This window comes from Trachemys scripta, chromosome 3, assembly GCF_013100865.1.
Source record: "Trachemys scripta elegans isolate TJP31775 chromosome 3, CAS_Tse_1.0, whole genome shotgun sequence".
In the NCBI taxonomy this organism is placed as follows: Eukaryota; Metazoa; Chordata; order Testudines; family Emydidae; genus Trachemys; species Trachemys scripta.
The window spans coordinates 64548055-64575550 of record NC_048300.1 but is presented as its reverse complement, the minus strand read 5'-3'; positions in this window follow the sequence as shown (position 1 = coordinate 64575550).

Below are 27496 nucleotides of genomic sequence, written 5' to 3'. Positions count from 1 at the left end.
CAGATATTTTAGTCTGATTTTCACAAATGCCTGCCTCATGCTGAAATGTGCTGCTGGTGGCAAATACAGTGCTGTACAGCATTTTTTAGAGTTGGAGCTTTCAAAAGCACTCCTCAATGGACTGACTCAACTCTTCTTGAAGTCAACAGGCTTTGTACCATTTCTTTCAAAGGTTCATTTAGGTCAACAGTGAGCACTTCTGAAAATGCACCACTGACCTACCGAGAATCTAGCCTGACCTCCTAAAATAGAAGTACCTATAATAAATCTTACTGCAGTTGCAACAGTTGATCAAAGGGAGATGCAAACGTTATTTTAATGATAAAAAAAGAGAAGAAAGAAGCACAATTTAACAGCATGCAAGTATAAAGGTATGTATCAATATATGGATGGTTGAAAGCAGCTTTATCCATGCCAGTACACTGGGACCCACTGTTAAATTGGTTTTTGACACTATATATTATAAGCTATAGCCTCCTCCCCTTTCTTAGATGAGTAGTCCTGCTAAAACTCAAATTAGCCCTACATGTGGTGAGAAACTAAGGAAAATTGTACTTAGGCTGTGAGAAAATTCATGGTAGATGTTAATTAATCTATCGTATAATTTCCAAAGTTAATGTCAAATCCCCTTGTGTATTTGAAGAAGGAAATTAAGTATTACAGAAAATAACTTTTCCTTTCATAGGGGACAATTGAGAAGAAAGGAACAACTTTCTTTAATTTCCTTTTAAAAAGGAGTGTGCCTTGGGCTGTCAAAGCAGGTAGCTGAAAAGTATATGATGGTACAATAAACAAAATTTTGTCACTTGAACCTTGTATTATTTTAATCTTCAGAATTGTAGGATGATGAATTTCAAGTTAATCTCATGCATGCTGCTGAATTTTTCATGTATTCATTTTCTGCATACAGAATGAAATGATGCAGGATTTTATTTTATTTTGCAGAATTAGTGTTTTCCCTGTCTTCTATACTGAGTTCACATTAAAATGATTTATTTATATAATTCTCAATTAAAATATTCTATATGCTTTATAGGTCAGGTATGTGTTACATTCAGTCTGATCAGGAGCAAAGTAGCACTATAGAGTCTGATCTCTCAAAATTTCTAGATCAACCTTGCAAACCAATTTTGGAAGCTTTACTATTACCAAACAAAGATAAAACTTTTAGATGTTTGTGCACTACAGCCAAAGGTTATATCTCATAGTATCTTGGCAACTTGGTAAAAAACATCTTCTTTCTAATAATCCATAATGAATACAGCATGTCTCATTGTGGTTCAAAATATATGATGGTTTCTTGCGGAAGAATAGGAGCCCACGGTTGTGTACAGCCACTCTTTTACATAGGTCTATCTGGTTACACAGTATAAAATGCCTGCACTAGGAAGGTGTAAAGGGATCCACTCACTGCCAGTGTGCTGTCTTGTAGCCAGGCATAGTATAGTGCCGGGGTCGGCAACATTCGGCACGCAGCTCACCAGGGGAAGCACCCTGGCGGGCCGAGCCAGTTTATTTACCTGCTGACGCGGCAGGTTCGGCCGATCGCAGCCCCCACTGGCCACGGTTCGCCGTCCTGGGCCAAGGGGGGCGGCAAGAAGCGGCGTGGGCAAGCGATGTGCTGGCCGTGGCTTCTCGCCGCCCCCATTGGCCCGGGACAGCGAACCGCGGCCAGTGGGGGCCGCGATCGGCCGAACCTGACGCATCAGCAGGTAAATAAACTGGCCCGGCCCGCCAGGGTGCTTACTCTGGCGAGCTGTGTGCCAAACGTCGCCGACCCCTGGTATAGTGGCTGTTTTCTCCATATGGCATGCCCTGCTGGCAGTTGTTCCATAGGTGAGGTGGTCTTTCTTCCCAGTGCTTGATCTTCCAGCCCGAATATGCTTTAGTCCACCCCTTCAGGAGTAACAGTGTTAAGCCAAGATATAGTCCAATGACCTTACAGCAGGTCTTCTATTTATCCCTTGGCTCTGTAGTCCTTATACACCATACTTCAGGGGGTTTCACCTGAGTAGCTGGTAGGGATACTCAGACCCACCCTTTGCTCTGGTTTCCAGCCCAGGGACCCCATAGCTGGCAGCCAAAATCTACTCCCTCAGGCTCCTTGCTGCCCCCCTGAAATACTTCCTACCTCTTCTATCCCCCAGAGAGTGATTGTAGACTCTCCAGCTCCATCCCCTTTCTGCTGCAAACTTTCTGGCTTTATAATCACCACCCAGCCCCTATCCAGCTGAGATTCATTATCAATTACTCCTGGCTTTTTCACTCTCCCAGGTGCTGCCAGGTAATTGGTCTCTTAAGACCACATTAACCCCTTGAGGGCCCATCACAGAAGATCTAAAGCATTTACTTTCTCCATACTTTGATGTTTTTGAGCCTTTGTCCACAGAACAGTGCTCATTTATTTGGTTTGAAGCAATTATTTGCACTCTATTCTGATTGCATGCAAATGCTGGAGAACAATTAGAGATATTCAATTAGAGAATTGTAGAATTTACAGTCAAGATAGCCAGTGCATTCATAAATATAAACAAGCCTAGGAATGTGTTCAAACCTTTAATGGGAAATCTAGGACCAACAGAAATATTTCCATGATATTTTTTAAATTCTAATGGAAACAGATTTGTTTTAAAAAGATAAATTTTCGTGCAGTGTTTGCAAAGAATTATAACTTTATGTAAATGAAAGGGAATTTGAAACAGAAAGTCATTAGAAACTAACTAGTTTATTCTCATTGCCCAAGCTCAGAGAAAAGCAAAACATATAAACTTCAGAAAAGCAAATTAGGGGCCAATTTCTGCCTCAAGTTACACCTATAAAATCCCATTGACTGAAATGAGGCTGCATGGCGCTAGATTATTCAAATATTGTCATTTGAATACTTTAGGTATTATTTTTATAATAGGTGAGAACGAGCTTTAAAATATAATTTTTACCCTGAAAGCATCTCTTTAAAAGTGTAATTAAATGTTTTAGAAAATGAGTCTACTTGCTGCAGGAAGTTTGTGGAGTATTTTAATGACATAAAAGCTTGATTTCTTTTTATACAGATTTTATAGACGTGGTCTAAAGAAATGTTACAGAGATTTCTGAATATAAAACATTCTCAAAGGGTCCATTGTACATTCAGTTAACAGACTGTGGAAACGTCTTATAAATGAGGCAGAAGAATGAGGCGTTTATAAAGAAATCAGTCTTCTTTATGGAAAATCTCCATCCAAGGACACTTCTTGTTATCGGCTTCAATTCAGCAACGTAAGACAGAGACAAGAAAATAACATTACCAAATATATAGAGCAGCCCTATTAGTGTTCCTCCTTGTTATCATTAACTATGGTGAGTTCCAGACATCTTGTAACTTAGGCAAATAAGAGTGTTATTCACAGTGATGAGTTGTGACCAGAACACTGGAAGAGTAACCAGACAAGGGGGTGTTCCACAGTGTGCTGCAGTGGATGAGAGTGGTCTTGGAGAAATGGCTGCAAAAGTGACAGTTAAAGGGAAGTAGGAGGTGAAAAGGTGCATTGTAGCTGTACTCTGATTTGTATTGTGTGTCAATGTACTGGACTGTTTACAAGTAACAGTGGAGTGGCCCGGTCCAGATTAGGCATAGCCAGTTAAAAGGTATACTACAGGTGTCTGATGCTGCTACTAAATGTAACCTTATCCAAAGTAGCCTGTAAAAACGTAAGCCATTCTATTCTGTTCCAAATGCTGGCACATATAGGACAAACCCCAAGAACCTCCAGAGCAATGAGTGGGCCTTGGAAACAAATCACAAAAAAATTATCTGTTCTGGAGAAAACTTTGTTGTACAATCATACACTGTGGCATAAATCAATCAGTATATCATCAGTGATTGATTTCTAATTTTTTTTGACAGATTACCACCCCCAGTCCCCATTCATGGTTTGCAGTAGTACATTTGTCACCATCTATTTTCTCTCTGCCACTCTATTGTTTTCTATCTCAGTTCTTGTGTCAGGCACTAGATATTCCATGTCCCCCCGTTTATGGTGGCTTTATGACCTCCCCCTGCTGGTGTGGTCAAGCTTCCAAATGGCTAGCCACGCCACACATGTGCACAGCATCTAACCATCCCATTCTAAAATGGAAGGATACCATTAGATTTCCCACAGCTATGGCATTGCTGAGAAGTGTTGTCCATGTTTCTACTGCGGAATGGGGAAATTAGTATTGTTAATTAGAATGTGGTACAAACGCGCAACAGAATGGGTCTATGCAATTTAACCACAATAGATAAAATTGTGGCCACATATTAGAACTATATAATATCTGCAAATTGCCAGAGTATAATTATATCTGCATGTTTATATTTGTAGTGCTACTTGAATTTGGGAAAATAACAATAATGACAAATTAGCATTCAGTTATATGTGCCATAGAGACTGTAGTGTCTGAACTAATTACAGAGTAATGTAGAGTTGCTAGTGAATAAACAATAATTAATGGATTGGTTTAATTCCTTATTACAATTTTGATGTCAGTGTGGGGCCTGCCATAATGAAGCGCTAGATCAGGTGTTACTGAGTTTACACCACTCTAATTTGCAATGGTAAACTGGCCACAGAGAAACACTTAAGGAATCTTTAGCAGAGCATGTTGTTGGTTAAATATATTAGCTTTGCCTATTTTAAGACTCATTTGTTCTCTGGAGCCCACATAATTAAGAAAGACCAAGTACGGAGAAGTACCTACAAATCATCCAGGATATATGTATTAGAGAAAAGTATAACATACTATATAATGTACTGACCATTGATTTTTGTGGTTAAGCAGCATGTACAAAAAGAGTATTTCACCTTTGTTTTTGTTTTTTTTCAATTAGCAAATGAAGGTTAACAATACATTAAGTTACAAATGACCTACTGTGGGCAAATTTAAAACTGATAGAAATACTTCATCACACAACAAACTCTTAGGCTGTTTAACTCATCCGTTAGGCCAAGGTCTTTAAAAAAAATGGACATTTATATGGATAAAAAGACTATTGAGATTTGTTATGATAAGGATTTAAAATAAAACAACAAAGCGGGAAAGGAAGAAAAGGAGACAAACAAAAGCCAAACAATTAAGGAAACATTTTCAATAGCTTCTATTTGACTTGGGAAGTTAAGAGCGTATGTCCTATTGACTTTCAATGAGACTTAGGTATCCTAAGTAACTAGGCACTTTTCAAAATGTTACCTTTATTCTTTCATAGGATCATTTCACAATCCATATATTCTATCAGAAGAAGGTCTGCATTCGTTATTAGGTTTATTATGCAGAAACTCTGTGAATTGATCAAAATTCTGACAGGAATAAACGTTATTATCCAATTTACCTTGACAAATTACACTTGAACTTCTCCGTTGTTTTGTTTTACTTCATGGGCAAACCTAGAAAATCTCTTCCTGTGGGTTATTGTAACATTGAAATTATATCTTTTGTCCATGAAACTAAATAATTATGGGCTTTTGTAGATCATAAAATCCCCTCGCCGTCCTATTGTCTGTCATATTGTGTTCAATTTCTCATGGACCACAGCACATTGAAATGTCTCGACCTCGATATTTACTATCTCCAAAATCTCACAGGTTCCACTCTGTCCTTTCTGTCTATTGGTGGCTGTTTTAAATTTCCTGTCCACCTGTAGCCATCACTTTCCAAACATCATCTGGAGAGGAGCAAATGACTCCATCTTTGCTCTCTGTAACCCACCAGCAAAATCTATTTTCACTTTCACTCTCTCTTAAACTGCTCAGAGGTCATATTCTCCACTCAGCCTATGGCAGGTTTAGAGGGTGGGGGGTTATAACTTTAAAATAATAATTCATACAAATGAAACTCTGCAGTTGCTGTTCTTTCCAAAATTCCATTCCCACCTCCCACATGTATTCATCCCATGACTATAGGTATCAAACATTTTCTATTACAAAAATCTGACTATCTAATCAGCATGTGTCTGTTTCACTCTTTTACCTTGAGCATGTATAATTGTCACTTTCACTGATTAATTTTAAATGCTGAGCTGATTAATTCATAATTCCCCTTCTCCTTGTTGTACACCAGGTTGGGTGTGTTGATAATGTCAAATATCTTTATTTCAGCATTGTTTTAGTGTTATAGCACACTTATGTGTAGGAAGTTCAACTATTATAAATAAGTATCCACATTTGGGGGGGGGGTGTTTATATAAACGGAACCTCTAACCCTTCTGAGGTTCACCTATCTCTAGATGTGATGCTGTATGAACAAATTTCTGAAGTAGATCAGCTCAGTTTGAGTAATACATGGGTGGTCTTTTCATATAGATTTGCTGACAGGTATTATGTATCAAAAGCTTTTTAAAAATTCTTGTCAGAACAGAGGCAATTACCATTTAACTACTTCGCAGACATTTATCTGAAATCCATTCGGCCCTGGAGATTTGCCTATAGTGAAGCACTGAATAAATAGGGAATTCTATAGCAATAGCATGTTGGCAAATCCAAGGATTTACTATCTTGTTATGAGATTAGGTCATTCTAATTTTCAGAGGATGTCATCAATTTGAGCTCTGTTTATGGCTATCTGAGAGTAATACATAGCAGTACAGAAATGTGTAATAGCTGTCTTAATTTCTGTTAGTTTGGTCAATTATCCTGTGAGCACTCCTTCTAAGCTGACAGGATATTATCCTATCAGGTTTAGTGCTCTTCTTCTCATAGTCTCTTCACTTGCTTTTTTCATTAAGATCACTGTTATCTCTGGGAGTGACACCTTAAGCTCTCCTCTTAGAGCAAGGATGTCTTCCTATCGTGATCTGTCTCTTTTCCTTTTATGAAGAAGGGTTTCAAATTTAATGTCACCTTCTAAACTGCCTGTTTTTCAGATCTCTTTCTTCCTTTGAGGAAGCATGATCTAGTCTAACCTCTAATGGCTGGTTTTGCATCATCCCTCAGTGTATTCAGTTTTGTTTCAGCATTATAATTTAAAAATGAGATATTCAGCTAATTTATCTAATTTGGTAATATAACAAAATTCCTGCTTTTGCCCAAGATAATCAGACTCTGTGCATTAGCAGAATCCTCTTGAAAACTTCCTTTGTGAGTAAGATGCACCAGGCATAATCAGAGATTGGCATCCCCTCTTTCATATTTTGCGACATTCCAAAGAGCAACGAAGTCTTGCCTGGAGAACAATTTCTGCCTATGTGAGTAGAAAGTGTAATCTTCATCAAAAAGGGTAGTTCCTCCATGCTCCATATTTCTTAGTTTTAGGATAACCATTTGTTTATCTTTTTTACTGCTTTAGGCTTGCAATTACCTTTGAAGGAAGTGTCTGTCTGTCTTTATTTATTTATTTATTTGTTTGTTTGTTCATTCATTTGAAAGAATTCTGTAGACAATTAGGCCTTGATATGCAAAGACATGCATTTATGTAACTTTATGTATGTAAATAATACTGTTCATACTCTTGTGTGTAATGTTATGCACATACTTACGTTTTTACAGGATGGAGGTCTTAATTAGCAACTAAAATAATTTTTCTGCCTCAGGTTTTTTTGGTTGTTTGGTCTTTTTGCTTTTAAATTTGGAATGCATCATAAAAACATATCAGCAGGGTAGCCGTGTTAGTCTGAATCTGTAAAAAGCAACAGAGGGTCCTGTGGCACCTTTAAGACTAACAGAAGTATTGGGAGCATAAGCGTTCGTGGGTAAGAACCTCACTTCTTCAGATGCAAGTAATGGAAATTTCCAGAGGCAGGTATAAATCAGTATGGAGATAACGAGGTTAGTTCAATCAGGGAGGGTGAGGTGCTCTGCTAGCAGTTGAGGTGTGAACGCCAAGGGAGGAGAAACTGCTTCTGTAGTTGGATAGCCATTCACAGTCTTTGTTTAATCCTGATCTGATGGTGTCAAATTTGCAAATGAACTGGAGTTCAGCAGTTTCTCTTTGGAGTCTGGTCCTGAAGCTTTTTGCTGTAAGATGGCTACCTTTACATCTGCTATTGTGTGGCCAGGGAGGTTGAAGTGTTCTCCTTCAGGTTTTTGTATATTGCCATTCCTGATATCTGACTTGTGTCCATTTATCCTCTTGCGTAGTGACTGTCCAGTTTGGCCAATGTACATAGCAGAGGGGCATTGCTGGCATATGATGGCATATATAACATTGGTGGACGTGCAGATGAATGAGCCGGTGATGTTGTAGCTGATGTGGTTAGGTCCTGTGATGGTGTTGCTGGTGTAGATACGTGGGCAGAGTTGGCAGAGTTGCCCCAGCACCCCCACGAACATGATACAGTTCTGCGGTGATCTGGATGTTTCAATTTCTATTCTATTGTTTAACAATGTGATTAATCAAGATTAATATTTTAATTGCAATTAAGTTTTTTGAGTTAATTGCGTGAGTTAACTGCGATTAATCAACAGCCCTACTTTTTATACTTCGAAAACTTTTCAAGTTCTATATTCCTCAATTATCTGGGGAAGGCCCCCAGAACATATTTTTAAATATTTAATAGAGATTTTAAGACTCTCACAAATGGAAACATCTAATACAGCCAGTTCCTGGCTGACAAGTGTCATCACCTGTAGAGTCAACAGCTGGGGCAAGGTTAATTAGGGAAGCTGAGAATGCTCTTTTGCCTAACACTTTTGAAATAAAAAATTCCCATCCGCCGGCTAGATTTCAAGAGGAATGTTAATAACTTCTGTTTGCTCTTATGAGTGAATCGAGTCCCCCATCAACCCATGCAAAGCTGATTTTTAGATATAAAGGAGCCTTTAAATTCAAGTAATGTTCAAATACCTAAAAGTTAGAGATATGCTACAATAAATTATTTTTGGGGGGAGAAGTTCTTGCAATAACTGACGTAACCCAAGAGCAACTCAAGTTGGAAGGTGGTAATTCTTATATTGCCTGTCTGTTTATGTGCTATAAGCTATACAGTACTTAATTTAGGAGCAGAGTTTTTGCTCATATTTTTTTCAACACAAGATCAATTCTCGTCTCTTGTTAAAAAGAGAATTAATCAAATGATGCTGAAGAGCTCTTCAGTCTCTATTAAAGCAGATGTAGAGCAAGTTCCTGATGTTAGCACAAATGATATGGATGTTTAATTAATATTTAGAATATTTTAAGAATTTTCTCACTTCAAATTAGTGTGATTTATTTTTACTTTTATTCTTAAATGAGACAATCAAATACTTATGCCTTTAAACTTCCTGTATTTGTGTGCTACATAGGCGTGTGATGAGCCCCTTGCATAAATTAGAACAGCCTCTAGGCTGCTCTAAATTGCTCTCTGTGAGCTTCTGCTAGAAGGTCCTGTCTTCAGAACAGGTCAAGAGTCAGAATTTTGGGAGAAAAGGTGCTGATATTCTACTCAAATTCTGCCCACAACTAGCAAGGAAACAACTGTATTGACATTTAAATGGTCAGCAATAGACTTTAGAGTTCAGACACCACTGAGATGAATGTGGGAGTTCCCAGTTCTCAGGCTGTGTTAAAACAGCACTGCATTGGTACAGTTTTGAAACAGTGCATGATTGAAATTCCTTAGCAGAAATGATTGGTATCGGACAGATCCAAAACAGGCTAAAAGATGAGGTCAAGCATGTGTAAAGCTCTGTGCGAGGGTTCCTCAATTGTCTCAGTAAAATTCAGGGAGACCATCACATCCTCAGAGACATGTAAAAGTCCACCCATGCTAGCAATTGGCCTGCCTACATGCAGACAAAAAGAAAAATCTAATCTGAGAGGTCACAAAGGCCAGGAAAAGCATGCAATCACAGTGCCTGATGCAGATGCAATAGTGCATTTTTGGCCATTTGCACTCCCTGAGATTCCAGGACAAGTGTGGATTCAGAAATGCCTCTAAATTATGAACCTCACTGGACAAAGGATGCGCAAACCACTTGATTCATGGAGGTTGGCATAATTTGCACATTTTTCCAGATTCTCCTAGCCCACCAGCACCATTTCAGACATGTCTCAAATTAGTCTCAGCTAGGTCATTCTTAGTGGGAAGCTAAGGACATTGCATCATCTGGGCCTGAAGCAATCACTGGGGGCTTGATTTTTTCAGTGAGAGGATGGGACACTTTAAGTGGTGCGGGGGAAGAGAGAGAGAGATTGGGAAATAAACAGGCCTAGGAAATTTTAGTGCCCGCAAAGAGGAAATAGACATCTCTTCATCATAGTAGCAGCACCCTTACCCCAGAAGATACAGGGGAAATGCTGCCTTATTAGGACGTGAAAAAGTTTCTCAAGGAAAGTGGTAGAAGCCCCATTGCTTGAGACAATTTTAAATTAAAATGAACAAAGCACTTGCAAATATACTGTGGATAGCAGTCCCATTTTGGCAAGAGGGAGACGGCAAGGGGATAAATAAGATGAACTTAAAAGGTCTTTTTCATCTCAGATTTCTATGATTTTATTGGAGAAAGAGCTTGAGGGGTGACTTAATAATGGTATACAAATACAATACATATGGGATTCACACAGTGAATTGGGAAATAAACCTGTTTTCAATACAGGTTAATATAATGAAAATTGAGAGAGGAGATTTAGACTGGATATTGAGAAGATTTCTTGTATTCTTGTAAAGATTTATATGGATATGAAATAGACTGCCAAGGGAAATAGAAGACGTTAAAAGCATCAAAGGATTTAAGGTCAGAATTGATGAGTATCTGAGGACTTAGCGTTTGGTGGGGGGCTGCCTGTTGAAAGATAAATTAGTTCTGTTGAAAGGCAGGGTGTGTGCTATTTCTTTCAATCTCAATTTACTGTGTCCCAGTATCATCCCAATCAAATGTTATTTACCAGCAGGTACTTAATGAACAAAGTTGTTTAAATCTATCAAGTACACAAAAAGCATGCCATCTTTTCTGTTAGGAATTGGAGGTATATGAGAGAAGCACTATTATATCTTGTTTTTCTAAAGCAATTTGGAATGTGTGTGTGTGTGTGTGTGTGTGTGTGTGTGGAAGTGGATTTAAGTTACTGGATGCTGAAAACAATAGCATTGACTCAGACCTCGGTAATGATTGCATCTTGCTTTTTATGTACATGTAGGACCAAACTAATGACTGCCATCCCCCTTTTATGTCCGCTAATTTCTTTTCCAGCTTTTTACCTGTCCCTCTGACATGTCCATTATGTCAGCTAAGGCTCACTGTGCCAAATTCAGAGGTAATACGAAAGCAAGGGGGTGTAAATTACATGTCAGTAAATGACTGTGCATTTAGTAAAGTCTAACTTGAATCTAAATTGGAATAATTTACATGGTGAGGGGGCTAGAAGATGCATATCAATTACACCAGACTGACTGTCCTCTAAAATTCAAACTATAGCATTTTTGCTTCATCGTGACTTTAGACAGGAGAGGATAAATAGAGTCAGTATGTCTGCACCATGGGAACTGTACCTGTATAGCTACATCAAGTAGCTATTGCAGCATAACCCTGTCATGTAAATGCAGCCTACGCTGATGGAAGGGGTTTTTCTGTTGGTGTGAGAACACCTTCTCCCGAACAAGGGAAGTTCGGTTGAGTGCAGCATTCTTCCATTGATACAACTGTATCTACACTGCGGATTAGGTCAGCATAGATACATTGATCAGGGGCATGGGTTTTTCACAACCCTGACCAACGTTGCTATGCCCACCTAAATATTAAGCATATACCAGGCTTCAGAGCGCTACCATTACTGTTATCTGAACACACTGCTGTAGACAGTGCTACAAACCTTTGGCGAACCGGTGGTGGTGAGGTTTTTTAGTACCTTTGCCCATCTCTGAAAGAATCTTTTGTTAGCAAATTTCATAAACAATATTGGATCCTGACCCAAAGCCCATTTAAGTTAATAGAAAAATTCCCATTGACTTTAATAGGCTTTGGATCAGATCTTAGAGCAAGCTGGAAAAATCCATAAATTCCACACAAGATGAAGACAGTTTTACCATTAGGAATGCTAAATTAAAGATTTCTGAGCTGGTATATTAACAAAGCATCATTTATGGACATGCCATACAAAAATGCATTTACAAACGAATTTGCAGTATAAAGCTTAGGTCTACAGTGTGCCTTGTGAATAATCTATAATGAATTAGCTAGTTTTCAAATTGGTAAGCTCTGCAAAACACTGCATTCCCTCCAGACTGGAGCTCTACACTTACCTTCTCCTGGGGGATGAAAACATAATTGCTGTAGATAGCCCTTTACCAGACAAGTGCTATGGACTGCACAACCACGCACTTATAATTTCATCTCCAGATCCTTCTGAAATTGGTTTAGGCACCAACTGGAGGCTGACAAAATGCTTATTTAAATTAATCACTTTAGAAAATATGTGTTTTAAATGTTTTAAATTCATGCAGTATGACTGGTGCTTATCTCTTTTGCAAGAGGAAAAAATAAGATAATGGAATAGGTGGCTTGTTTTACTTTTTTCATGATTGCTTCACAGTCTGTGCAATCTGTTAGGGCTAGTCTTCACTATGGGGGTAAGTTGACCTAAATTACACTACTCCAGCTACATGAATAACATAGTTGGAGTTGACATAGGTTAGATCGACTTACCCTGAGCTCGTCACTGCTCTGTGTTGACAGACACTCTCTCCTGGACTTACCTTAATCTTCTTTGCGAACAGGGGCTGCTAACAGGGAGTTTCGCAAGGGAGTTCTCCAGGTGAAGGAGGAGCAATACAGCACCCTTTTGGGGACCGTGTGCTGTGGCTGGCAGTTGGAAGCTGTGAGCTTCAAAGGAAGGTTTGAAAGCTAGAAGCCTCTGGTAAGTGGCTGAGCCTTAATCAGTGGGCGGGGCATTCATACAGGCCAGGGCTTTATAAAGCAGCGCACAAGCGACCAGGGAGCTTTCCAAACAGGGGCTGCTAACAGGGAGTTTCGCAAGGGAGTTTGGAAGGGGAGCAGGAAGGGGGCGAGGGTCCCTTGCCGGTTCCATCTGTTTTCTCTTGATTCCCCTTAATACCTATAAAGCAACTACATTCTAACTTTTTGCTTAAACAACGCTTTCAGCTGACAGGGGGCTGCAGATGGGAGTTTGACAGAGGGAGGCTTACGATGGTTAGGAAGACCCGCAACACCTGTGCCAGCACTGCTACTGTCTCCTCCACCTGTGCCTGTAGCCAGACAGAGTGCCTAAGCATGGATGCCTCTACCCAGATCCTGGTGTGGTTTTGCAAAGACTGTAACTTGCAATTTCCACTTACTGATATCCAGGCTGGGGGGACCATCCAATGTGAGAGGTGCCTGCTGGTGGAATCTCTCAGGCAGCAGGTGGGAGAGCTACAGGAGGAGGTGGCTAGGTTGAGGAGCATCCATATCCACGAGCAATTCCTCGACAGTGTCCATGTGGAGACAGCTGAGGTAGCTGTCCCAGTACACAGGACTGCTGATACACCACTGGTGGAGGAGGAGATGGCTCAGGGTGGACACTGGCAGCTGGTTACTTCTGGCAGCAGGCAGTGCTCCACCCTTGCTCCAAACCCTCCTGCCGTGGTTATAGGTAACCGTTATGCTCTTCTTGATACAGGAAAGAAGGAATCACTCCCTACAGTAAAGGAGGAGAAGCCTCGTACCCCTAAGGCTGGAGAGTCTGCTGCCACCACTGCGAATAGGAAACGTAGGGTAGTGGTGGTCGGAGACTCTCTGCTGAGGGGGACGGAGGCGCCCATCTGTCGCCCTGACATTTCATCTCGGGAGGTATGCTGCCTGCCAGGGGCCCGTATCCGAGACGTTACGGAGGCATTGTCGAGGATTATCCGGCCCTCTGACTACTACCCCATGCTACTCATCCATGTGGGCACAAATGATACTGCGCAGTGTGACACTGAGCGGATCAAGAGTGACTACAGGGCTCTGGGAGTACGGGTGAAGGAGTTTGGAGCGCAGGTGGTATTCTCTTCAGTTCTTCCTGTCAAAGGTAGGGGCCCGGGCAGAGACAGATGCATCATGGAGGTGAATGCCTGGCTGCGAAGATGATGTCGCCAGGAGGGCTTTGGCTTCCTAGACCACGGGATGCTATTCGAGGAAGGACTGCTAGGCAGAGATGGCGTTCACCTTTCGAGGAGAGGAAAGACCCTATTCGGACACAGACTGGCTAACCTAGTGAGGAGGGCTTTAAACTAGGTTCGACGGGGACAGGTGAGCAAAGCCCACAGGTAAGTGGGGAACATGGAGACCGGGGAGATGAGTCGGAAACAAGAGGGAGTGTGGGCTATATTGGCAGAGAGAAAGGAGAGTCAGGACAAAACTGGGAGGAAAGATCAAACCGGTATCTTAGATGCCTATATACAAATGCGAGAAGTATGGGGAATAAGCAGGAAGAACTGGAAGTGCTAATAAATAAATACAACTATGACATTGTTGGCATCACTGAAACTTGGTGGGATAATACACATGATTGGAATGTTGGTGTGGATGGGTACAGCTTGCTCAGGAAGGATAGACAGGGGAAAAAGGGAGGAGGTGTTGCCTTATATATTAAAAATGTACACACTTGGACTGAGGTAGAGATGGACATAGGGGATGGAAGTGTTGAGAGTCTCTGGGTTAGGATAAAAGGGGTAAAAAACAAGGGTGATGTCATGCTAGGCGTCTACTACAGGCCACCTAACCAGGTGGAAGAGGTGGATGAGGCTTTTTTCAAGCAACTAACAAAATCATCCGAAGCCCAAGATTTGGTGGTAATGGGGGACTTCAACTATCCGGATATATGTTGGGAAAATAACACAGCGGGGAACAGACTATCCAACAAATTCTTGGACTGCATTGGAGACAACTTTTTATTTCAGAAGGTTGAAAAAGCTACTGGGGGGAAGCTGTTCTAGACTTGATTTTAACAAATAGGGAGGAACTCGTTGAGAATGTGAAAGTAGAAGGCAGCCTGGGTGAAAGTGATCATGAAATCATAGAGTTTGCAATTCTAAGGAAGGGTAGAAGGGAGAACAGCAAAATAGAGACAATGGATTTCAGGAAGGCAGATTTTGGGAAGCTCAGAGAGGTGATAGGTAAGGTCCCATGGGAATCAAGACTGAGGGGAAAAACAACTGAGGAGAGTTGGCAGTTTTTCAAAGGGACACTATTAAGGGCCCAAAAGCAAGCTATTCCGCTGGTTAGGAAAGATAGAAAATGTGGCAAAAGACCACCTTGGCTTAACCACGAAATCTTGCACGATCTAAAAAATAAAAAGGAGTCATATAAAAAATGGAAACTAGGACAGATTACAAAGGATGAATATAGGCAAACAACACAGGAATGCAGGGGCAAGATTAGAAAGGCAAAGGCACAAAATGAGCTCAAACTAGCTACGGGAATAAAAGGAAACAAGAAGACTTTTTATCAATACATTAGAAGCAAGAGGAAGATCAAAGACAGGGTAGGCCCACTGCTTAGTGAAGAGGGAGAAACAGTAACAGGAAACTTGGAAATGGCAGAGATGCTTAATGACTTCTTTGTTTCGGTCTTCACCGAGAAGTCTGAAGGAATGCCTAACATAGTGAATACTAATGGGAAGGGGGTAGGTTTAGCGGATAAAATAAAAAAAGAACAAGTTAAAAATCACTTAGAAAAGTTAGATGCCTGCAAGTCACCCGGGCCTGATGAAATGCATCCTAGAATACTCAAGGAGCTAATAGAGGAGGTATCTGAGCCTCTAGCTATTATCTTTGGAAAGTCATGGGAGACGGGAGAGATTCCAGAAGACTGGAAAAGGGCAAATATAGTGCCAATCTATAAAAAGGGAAATAAAAACAACCCAGGTAACTACAGACCAGTTAGTTTAACTTCTGTGCCAGGGAAGATAATGGAGCAAGTAATTAAGGAAATCATCTGCCAACACTTGGAAGGTGGTAAGGTGATAGGGAATAGCCAGCATGGATTTGTGAAGAACAAATCATGTCAAACCAATCTGATAGCTTTCTTTGATAGGATAACGAGCCTTGTGGATAAGGGTGAAGCTGTGGATGTGGTATACCTAGACTTTAGTAAGGCATTTGATACGGTCTCGCATGATATTCTTATCGATAAACTAGGCAAATACAAATTAGATGGGGCTACTATAAGGTGGGTGCATAACTGGCTGGATAACCGTACTCAGAGAGTTGTTATTAACGGTTCCCAATCCTGTTGGAAAGGCGTAACGAGTGGGGTACCGCAGGGGTCTGTTTTGGGACCGGCTCTGTTCAATATCTTCATCAATGACTTAGATATTGGCATAGAAAGTACGCTTATTAAGTTTGCGGACGATACCAAACTGGGAGGGATTGCAACTACTTTGGAGGACAGGGTCATAATTCAAAATGATCTGGATAAATTGGAGAAATGGGCTGAGTTAAACAGGATGAAGTTTAACAAAGACAAATGCAAAGTGCTCCACTTAGGAAGGAAAAATCAATTTCACACATACAGAATGGGAAAAGACTGTCTAGGAAGGAGTATGGCAGAAAGGGATCTAGGGGTTATAGTGGACCACAAGCTAAATATGAGTCAACAGTGTGATGCTGTTGCAAAAAAAGCAAACATGATTCTGGGATGCATTAACAGGTGTGTTGTGAGCAAGACACGAGAAGTCATTCTTCCGCTCTACTCTGCTCTGGTTAGGCCTCAGCTGGAGTATTGTGTCCAATTCTGGGCGCCGCATTTTAAAAAAGATGTGGAGAAATTGGAAAGGGTCCAAAGAAGAGCAACAAGAATGATTAAAGGTCTTGAGAACATGACCTATGAAGGAAGGCTGAAAGAACTGGGTTTGTTTAGTTTGGAAAAGAGAAGACTGAGAGGGGACATGATAGCAGTTTTCAGGTATCTAAAAGGGTGTCATAAGGAGGAGGGAGAGAACTTGTTCACCTTAGCCTCTAAGGATAGAACCAGAAACAATGGGTTTAAACTGCAGCAAGGGAGGTCTAGGTTGGACATTAGGAAAAAGTTCCTAACTGTCAGGGTGGTTAAACACTGGAACAAATTGCCTAGGGAGGTTGTGGAATCTCCGTCTCTGGAGATATTTAAGAGTAGGTTAGATAAATGTCTATTAGGGATGGTCTAGGCAATATTTGGTCCTGCCATGCGGGCAGGGGACTGGACTTGATGACCTCTCGAGGTCCCTTCCAGTCCTATAATCTATGAATCTATGAATCTTGGGGAGCCGGAGTACCGGGGTTGACTGGAGAACGCTCTGCGGTCGATTTAGTGGGTCTTCACTAGACCCGCTAAATCGATCCCTGCTGCATCAATTGCAGCAGTGTGGATCTCCCTGTAGTGAACACGAGCCCTTAGTTTCTTAACCTGTAGTCAGGCTTGAGCAATTTGATTCATGTGTGATAATACTATTTAGTGTTTCATCAGACATAATATATGAAGCCTTCAGCCAATGTATATATTTTTCTTCTTTCTTATGTTTTTTCAAATGTTCTTTTAAAGCTAACAATCAGCTGCTTAATATAGTGGGTGTAAAATCCCAACTTCATGGATATCACAGATCTTTGCAGATTTAATATAGATTTTGAAAACAGGCTGTGATTTCAATGAATATGATGAGTTGTGTATTCTTTATATGAAGTATGGGATGAAGACAGAGAGTGGAAAATAGTCTTGATTCCTTCTGCAAGAACTTTTCTTAACTCATTCTTAATGCTGAACAACAGTAGATGCTCTGTTTAGTCTTTGAAGCAAAATTTATGTTCACAGGGTCAGATTTTTAGCTGGTGTAAAATGCTGAATTGATAGCAGTTAAGCTCTGCTGATTTACATCAGCTGAGATTCTGACCCAGAAAATTTAATGATAATTTATCAGATGAATTTTTTTTTTTTTTTGCATTTTTTCCTGTCCTCCTATTTCAAGTGGCATTGTTGAATTGGCAACAGCTAAGGCACAAGGTGAAATATTCCGAACTTAAATTTAACATTGCTGCCTACAGTCCTTTGGGGAAGGGAGAAAAAGCACATTACAGAACCCTGAAAAACATGTTATCTCTTGTGGATCTTCCTCCCTGATACTTATTATATGGCTGAAATATTGTACAATACCAAGGAACTCCCAAATGATTTTCAGTCCTTTCTAACTATGAATCCAGAAGCATGTGTACATCAATAATACAAGTTTCCCTGCCTGGCCTGTAATTCCTCTTCTTTGTCATTCACCGAAGTGCTATGTAGTATGGCAAAGATGACATACAATACTATAGAATGCAAATGGGATTATCTCAGATATAAAATATGGTTTCGAAGAACAGCCTTTAGCTAACATTTTTCATTCCTGTACATTCCTGTTTATATTTAAGATGTCAAAATCCCGATGCACTGAAGTTGTCAGATAACTTATTCTTTCTGTGGACAGAGACTGTATTTGGCTGTGATATTTCTGATGTAATTCTAGCTGTGGACATTTTGGACTTGGTCCAATGTTCATTGGAATCAATAGAAAGACTCACTGACATCAGTGGGTTTTGGATTGGACCCCACAGGCAGAAACACAAATGCCATAGTGTTGCCTATGGGTACTTAATCCCTTTGGAATTTTTTTTTTAGCCATTCTTGTTCTGGCACCTAGTTCATATAAAACCCCAATATGCAAAATTCAGACTTTGCTTACTGAAGCAGTTGAAGTTTTTAGCACTGTACTCACCCCCACTCTTTGTGGCTTACCTGTGCTCATAGATGCATTTCATCCCAGGGGCTTGTCTACACAGGTAAAATTCCTGGCATAGCTATCTTGGTATACGTGTGTGTGTGTGTATACACATACATACATACACCAGGAGAGCTATGCCAGGCATTTTAGCTGTGTAGACCAAGCCCCTAGGATGAAATGCATCTGTGAGCATAGGTAGGCCGCATAGAGTCTTACACCATTTATGTCCACTTATGGGTAATTTGTGGCCCTGAAGCCTGATTGGGGCCCCTAGTGACTATTGCAATACCTCTGTTCAGCATCAAATTTGGCCCATGTTCTTTATTTTTTAAATAGTTTCACAGAGTATAAGGGTGGAAGGGGCCACTGTGATTATCTTGTCTGACCTCCAGTATTATATCCTGCTGTAAATCCAATAGCTGTGCTTGAACTAGTTAGGTATTTGAGATATATAACTATGATCCAGAAATACAATAAAATGACACATACCGAGGAGCAAAATATATGTTAAAAAAAGAAAAGAAAAGAAATTGGAGACTCCATGTAATGTTTCGCTATTGATAAGAGCTTACTTCGAACTTGACACCATAATGTAGTCTCTCTGGGGTTGGCAGGGCTCTCTCCCTTCAGCAACCTCTCTTCTTGACCCTCTCCCCTTATCTTACAAGTCTGTAATTCTCTGAATTTCAAGTACTTCTCCTTCTAATTTGCGAGGCCCACTCCATACACTGTACTCTATGGAGAGATACCGATGTGCATGTGTAACACTGACAGACCCTGGTTGTTGGTGGGTGGGATTGAACCTGGGACCTCGAATTAAATGCATGAGCCTTTACTGCAGGGATCTGTAACTTTTGGCATGCAGCCCGTCAGGGAAATCCACTGGTGGGCCGGGCCGGTTTGTTTACCTGCCGCGTCTGCAGGTTTGGCTGATCGCAGCTCCCCACAGTTCGCCATTCCAGGCCAATGGGGGCTGTGGGAAGCAGTGGTCAGCACATCCCTCGGCCCATACCGCACCCCGCAGCCCCACTGGCCTGGAACAGCGAACCAAAGCCAGTGGGAGCTGCGATTGGCCGAACTTGCGGACACTGCAGGTAAACAAACCGTCCCTGCCCTCCAGTGGATTTCCCTGATGGGCCATGTGCCAGAGGTTGCTGTTCCCTGCTCTACTGCATGAGCTAAAAGTCACATTGCCATTAGCTAAGGTAGTAGAGCCATGGTGGCGCATGCAGCCCATCAGGGTAATCCACTGGTGGGCTGCAAGACAGTTTGTTTACGTTGACCATCCGCAGGCAGGGCCACCCGCAGCTCCCAATGGCTGCAGTTCACTGTTCCTGGCCAATGAAAGCTGCGGGAAGTGGCGGCCAGCACGTCCCTGAGGCCTACACCGCTTCCGGCAGCTCCCAGTGCCGGGAATGGCAAACTGCAGCCACTGGGAGCTGCTCGCGGCCGTGCCTGCAGACGGTCAATGTAAACAAACTGTCTCGTGGCCCGCCAGCGGATTACCCTGATGGGCCACAGGTTGCCCACCACTGCTGTAGAGGAAACTCATTAATCTCTCTCTAAGTGGTCTCGGTGCCACTTGATGGGACAGAACACCACACGCAGAAGGTGTGTGGGTTACACATGGACTCTCTCTGAGACTCTATGACAAATGTGGTAAATCTGAGAAGAAAACTTGTGAAAGCATAATTGCAGGTTACCAAATCTTGAGACTGTAAGTATTTAAAGACAGACTACAAGGACACTACTCTTCAGCTGTCCCTATTTTTATAAATAATTCAACAGTTTGACCTTGTATTTTTAGCTAAATTAAATTAGAGTGGTTACTGTATTTGCCTTTCAGTATAGTCATGTAGGCCTTCTCTATATGATAAACGTTGCTTCCACTTATCTCAATTGATTTTAAACTGATCTACTTAAACTGATGCAAACCCCTAACATAGATGCACTTAAACTAGTTTAATCCTTGCTTAATTCTGTTTAGCTTACTTTGGTCATCTACTGATGGCATCTAAACAAGTTTAAGCAAGGTTAAACTGATTTATGTGTGTCTAATAGGGAATTGCACTAACTTAACTAGATCAATTTAAAATCAATATAGTTAAACTGGTCTAACGGCTCACAGATGACAGCCTGAGCTCAGGATCATAAGTAGCTGTTTACAACTGTCACCACTTTATATTATGTTAACAACAAATTCTGTAGAAGAGAGCTTCTGTGAAGATTTCTTTAAATCTATAAAAGGAAGCCAGGCAGTAGCGGCCAGGGAAGAGTCTAGGGAGAAACCCTGCAGTAAAATAGAGAGCGAAAGAGACAGTGTAACTTTAGAGATAATATTGTTTTCCTTATTCTAATAATGTTCTTTTTGTGAAGTTAGAAGTAACCAGCTCTGTTCATGATTCTTTACTATTATCTCATGAGCACCTCAACCTTAAAACAGATACTTCTATCAATGATTCTAACTGCAGCTGAGACCAGAGCAATATTGCCACCGCAAACATTTTAAAAATCATGAGGCAGGCCCCCAAAACTATGAAACTGGCTTAAAAATCAAGTTGGTGTTCTTTTATTGGCCTTGTGATTTCAGAGCCTTTAGGGTATACTCTGGTCACATTTTCAGGCTGTCCTCCACACCTACTTAAAAAAAAGGGGGGGGGAGAAGAAAGCTGAGATTCACATCTAATCACATGCTTCCAGGGGCTGGGACTTTAAGAAAAAACAACAATATTTTGAGACTTGACAACACTAACCCCCCAATTTCACTATAGCCAAGGAGCACCCAGCACAATTAAGGAGAAGGCAGGGTGCAAAGTTGACTTAAGTCTGTGTGCCTCATTAGTAACCCCAGTGTATGTTAAAGCACTCTGGTCAATTCCCTTTTTGCACCCATTGTCAATGGCATTAAGGACCTATTTATGGCAGCTGGGGAACAGGAGTCTCCGCCATGTCTTGTATTCCAGTCACAGAGGGGTGATTGCATAAGGACCATTAACATATGCTATGGCATACTGTGATGTTTGTGTCCGACTACACTGGTTTAGGCATAAAATGGCCCCTGCTTCAGAGGAGGATTGTGGGCAGGTTCTGTTAGACATGTTCTTGAACAACATTGTAACTAAATTAGTAAAGGATTCATATGTTTTGGCCATTAGCACAGGATCCCGTTGTCTTCTGTGATCCTATTGGCTAGAGAGGCCTCAGAACAGTCAAACTTGAACTTTGTATCAAGTCTTGTACTTTGCCCTGCAGTATATAATTAAACTGAATAAAATCAGGGCTGTGTCTGCAGAGCTGTTTAAAAGGAAGTGGTGTATCATGATTCTTCAACACAACAGGTATAGAATATCTCCTTGTGGTGTTCTCATGCACCATGTGCTTATTTTGATCACCTTGTCATAACTTCTTTTTTATGCCATGTGACTTTGGCCTAAATTTTCAAAAGTGACAAGAGCACAACTTAAGACACCTTAAAGAGGCTGATTTTCAGGAGGTGATGAGAACTAGACCTCTGTAAACCTGACCCTTTTAAAGTGTCTCCGCGTGGGCAACCAAAAACTGAGGTTCACAAAATTACTAGTCACTTCTAAAAATGTTGGTCTTTATTTCTGTGGTTATCCTGTAGGCAGCAGCTCTGAAAGTAAGAAAATATGCCATCCGAGAGCCAACTTTACTTCTGGTATACAACAGCTTCTAAAAAAGAGTTGAGCCACAACCCACACATCATTTCTTCAAAGCTCTAACTGCTGGTACATTGAAATTTAAACAAAACCTGTAAGATTATATGTAACAGCACTTTCTGGTGGCTTCCTGTAATATTGACTTCACTGAGCATGTTCAGACGAAACTTTGTTGATACACAGGGGGAAGACTCTCACAACATCATTTTCAATCATTTACTCCAAAATAAGCACCATGAGCCAGTCAAAATTTTTCACTAGACCAATGAGTATCTGAAACAGTTGTCATCAGCATATTTAGCCAGTAGATAAGTAGTGATCTCATACATGCTGTTTGTCACAAACCAACATTTTTTAAATCCAGTAGTCCATTGTATTAGGTATGGCAGCATATGTAATTCCTGCATCCCCTCTCTTTAATTGAGAAATACTATCTGACTGCCTAGGTGGTGATCTAGATTAAATTTTTCTCTATGCTGAAAGGGAAATAGGATATTTGGTTTGATGGTAGTGTTTATTATACACTGCCAAGGGTGTCTATTTGATTCTTTCCTCTGGAGCTTCCTGGTGTAAAAGATAAAATAATTGTTCCAGTGCCTGGAGTTTCCTCTTTCCATTTCCTTACCAAGTATGAATTTGAAACATTACTAGTGCATTGATTTATTAAGTTTAATGTGTAAATACAGTTAGTCAGAAGCAAAATAAGCTAGTATAATTATACCTTCCTGAGCTGCAAATGTATTTTTATAACATATATTTTATTCACCAGTCTGGAAAACTCCGTTTCATGGATAACAGCTATGCAGAGTTCAACAACATGAATCTGCCTAAGGCAGCATCAAGGTTGGCCCTAGGTATTGTAAAATATGCAGTCACCCCCAGGTCTTCAAATCTAGGGCTGGCCTGAAAATCCTTGTGCCCCACAAGTTAATCCTTCAGGAATGCAGGCAACAAGAAAAGTCAGCCTGGGTACTTGGGAAGACAACATTGCGCTCTGAAATACATCTTAAGGAACACAAGGTAGGTTGACTAAAAGACCCTCAAGTTCTAGGAGCTCTTTGGAAGAATTGGGAAGCAGATGAGGGCCTGAAGTTTCTGTGTCTGGGCTCCACTTCTGCTTTGGTATTTACAAGACATTAACTAATTAATGAAGGCTACATCATGTTTGTATGAAGGGGTGCCCTCTCCTCGTCACCCCTCCATACAAACAAACCTTTTAATGATTCATACAAATCAAGTCTGGCATATATATAACCATATGAATTTATTACTGATACCCTAATCTTTCCTTGTCTCCTATTGTTTAACTCACATGTTAAGTCTTTCCTGAAATTAGATTGTAAGCCTGTCAAGTCAAGAATGTTGTGCCTTCCTGTGTATTTTCCCGTATCAACTTTTAAAAGAAAAGTGCAAACATTTTTCTGTACTTAATTTCCTGTCCTATCTGATACAATTAGCATTGTCTACACCGTGAAATACTTTTAATTTTATACAGTTATTGTCTGCAGAGGGATATATAAATCTACAAAATCTGACCTGAATCTACATAAAGACTAGAAAATTAACTTATAATTAGATTCTAGGCTTTAATCAAATTCAAGTGTATCTTATTACAATGTACAGAAGGGTATGATGGGAGCATATCAGAAGTATGCCAATCCCTATAACTCAGAGGTGAAAGGAGGGGAATATTACTCTCTGTGATTTGAGAAACTAGTTAGGGCAGAGGGAACGTATGGTCATAGTGGAAAATTGACAAAAGATTAATGGAAAGCACATGGACAGAGGTGTTAAGAGGAGTTCCTGTTTTCTTGTTGTTAAAATTTCCTGTTTTAATGAAATGGATTCAGTCTTGGTGCAGAAGGCCCCGAGACACTATTGAAATGATGCTGGAGTTGTATCTTTCCAGACATAGCAAACTAACGTGTGAAGACTCCATTAAAAGAGAACAGTTCCCTAGCCATAAAAGAGTACTCAAGAAAGCATATAAATGCTAAACAAAGATACCGAAGAGCAACTACATACATAAATCAAGCAGAATTAATAAAGAAAACCAAATGTCAGGGAATGTAGCCCTGAGGTAAAACCTTTATCCTAGACTGAAAAATGAAGCAACTTTGTAAACATTTTTAATAGCGCCCTTGGGCGCTCCATGCTCTGTTCACAAGGTCGCATCTCACAAAGTTTTCTGTTCAAGGATTCACCATATGTGTTCATTAATTTTACATCTCTATGTCCTAGGCAAGGACATCCTTGTTCATCCAAAACTCCCATTGATTTCAGTAAGAATTCTAGGAGCATAAGGACTACATGTCTGGGCTCCCAGTGAAGAAATCCTCTAAAAAGGTAGGAGGCGTGGTCCTCAGCCTGGTATAAATCAATAAAGCTCCTCAATAAAGCAATGCCAGTTTACACAGTTTGAGGATGTGGCCCTCAGGCTCATTTTCATCAAAGAGTGCATGAATTTAGCTGCACAACTCTCTTTATGTTGTTAGAAGTCATGTATTCAGTCATTGTCCAGAAAATGTAGCTATTAGGGCTTTTTGTTAACAAGACCTACTCTATAAACACTTCGTGATGCGAAGCTAGATTCCTAGATAGTCTGTGATCTTTCACTATATATAATTAAAGTCACAGTTGCACTACTGAGAAAAATGATAGCCTGTGATATTCCAGAATGTAAGACTCATGTTTTTTAAACTAGTGCCTGAACATTTTTATGGTATTCAATTCAGTAGAAAACAAAATTGATTTTGCCTATAAATGATCAAAAACTTGAATTATTGCCAATTGTTATTGGTAGTGAAGCCCACCTGCATCCTTTGAGATTCTGATCAATCTGAATCTATGTCCACAGCTTGTTTATTGACCCTCCTTTGTACTTTTGTTGAGTAATCTTCCTTCTAGAAACAATAGTTTTACCAGCATATCTCAAACACGATTTTGGCTAAAAGAAGATTACTGTTTATTTTCCCTTGCTAGTGAAATATAGTTTGAACAGCACCAAAGAGGAATGATTTTGGCTTCAGTGCCCAGGATGAGTTCCAGGGAGAATAGACCTTTTTAAAAAATATCAGATATGCCTTTCATCATCTTGGATGTAGTTAATATATGGTTTATTAGTCACTTGAATAACAAAGTGACTATTATTATCCAGTGTGTGTCTTCTCACAGTATCTCTTCAGGATGAGCAGCTGGCTGTCTGAAGACAGATTAGGTCAGGTCAATTACAATCTGCGCGATACACCTTTCCAAAGACCTACATCAAGACTAGGCTCTGTGCGATACTGAATTTCTCTGGAGACGTGTCTAATACTCACCATAAAATGTCAATAGTTTAACTGTAATGGGACTTGCATCTCACAAGACTGGCACCCCTCGTTCTCTGCTTCAGTCTCCTTCAATAGATTAGAAACCGTATTTTTTCACATAAACCTGCTGTCTTTACCATAGAATTTTCATAACCAGCTTCTCATTAATGCCCTGATCCAGCAAAGCACTTATGCATGTGATCAATTAACTTTAAACGAGGGCTGTCAATTAATCACAGTTAACTCACACGATTAAGTCGAAAAAATTAATCATGATTAAAAAAATTAATTGAGATTAATTGCACTTATAACAATAGAATACCAATTTAAATTTGTTAAATATTTTTGGATGTTTTTCTACATTTTCAATATTGATTTCAGTTACAACACAGAATACAAAGTGCACAGTGCTCACTTTATATTATTATTTTTTATTACAACTAGGTACTGTAAAAATGATAAAAGAAATAGTATTTTTCAATTCACCTCATACAAATTCTGAAGTGCAATCTCTTTATCGTGAAAGTGCAACTTAAACATGCAGGGGTTTTTTGTTACATAACTGCACTCAAAAACAAAACAGTGTAAAACTTTAGAGTCTACAAATCCACTCAGACCTACTTCTTATTCTGCCAACCACTAAGACAAACAAGTTTGTTTACATTGACAGGAGATACTGCTGCCTGCTTCTTATTTACAATGTCACCTGAAAGAGAGAAAAGGCTTTCACATGGCAGTTTTGTAGCTGGCATTGCAAGGTATTTACATGCCAGATATGCTAAACATTTCTATGCCCCTTCAGGCTTCAGCCACCATTCCAGAGGACATGCTTTCATGCTGATGATGCTCATTTAAAAAAAAATGTTTCAATTAAATTTGTGACTGTAGTCCTTGGGGGGAGAATTGTATGGCTTCTGCTCTGTTTTACCTGCATTCTATATATATTTCATGTTATAGCAATCTCCGATGATGACCCAGCACATGTTCATTTTAAGAACCACTTTCACAGCAGATTTGACAAAATGCAAAGAAGGTACTGACATGAGATTTCTAAAAATAGCTACTGCACTCGACCCAAGGTTTAAGAATCTGAAGTGCCATCCAAAATCTGAGAGGGGTGAGGTGTGGAGCATGATTTCAGAAGTTTTTAAAGGGCAACACTCAGATGTGGAAACTACAGCACTTGAACCACCAAAAAAGATCAACCTTCTGTTGGTGGCATCAGACTCAGATGATGAAAATGAACATGCATCAGTCCGCACTGCTTTGGATTGTTATCAAGCAGAACCCATTATCAGTATGGAATCATGTCTTCTGGAATGGTGGTTGAAGCATGAAGGGACATATGAATCTTTAGCACATCTGCACATAAATATCTCCCAACCCCAGCTACAACAGTGCCAAGTGAATGCCTGTTCTCACTTTCAGGTGATGTAAACAAGAAACAGGCAGCATTATCTCCTGCAAATTGTAACCAACCTTGTTTGTCTGAGTGATTGGCTGATCAAGAAGTAGGACTGAGTGGACTTGTAGGCTCTAATGTTTTACATTGATTTATTGTTGAATGCAGGGGGTTTTGTACATAATTTTACATTTGTAAGTTCAACTTTCATGATAAAAAGATTGCACTGCAGTACTTGTATGCGGTGAATTGAAAATTTTTGTTTTTGTTTTTTACAGTGCAAATATTTGTAATCAAAAATAAATATAAAGTGAGCAGTGTACACTTTGTATTCTGTGTTGTAATTGAAATTAATATATTTGAAAATGTAGTAAACACCCAAAAATATTTAAAATAAATGGTTTTCTGTTGTTTAACAGTGTGATTAATTGTGATTATTTTTTTAATCACTTGTCAGCCCTACTTTA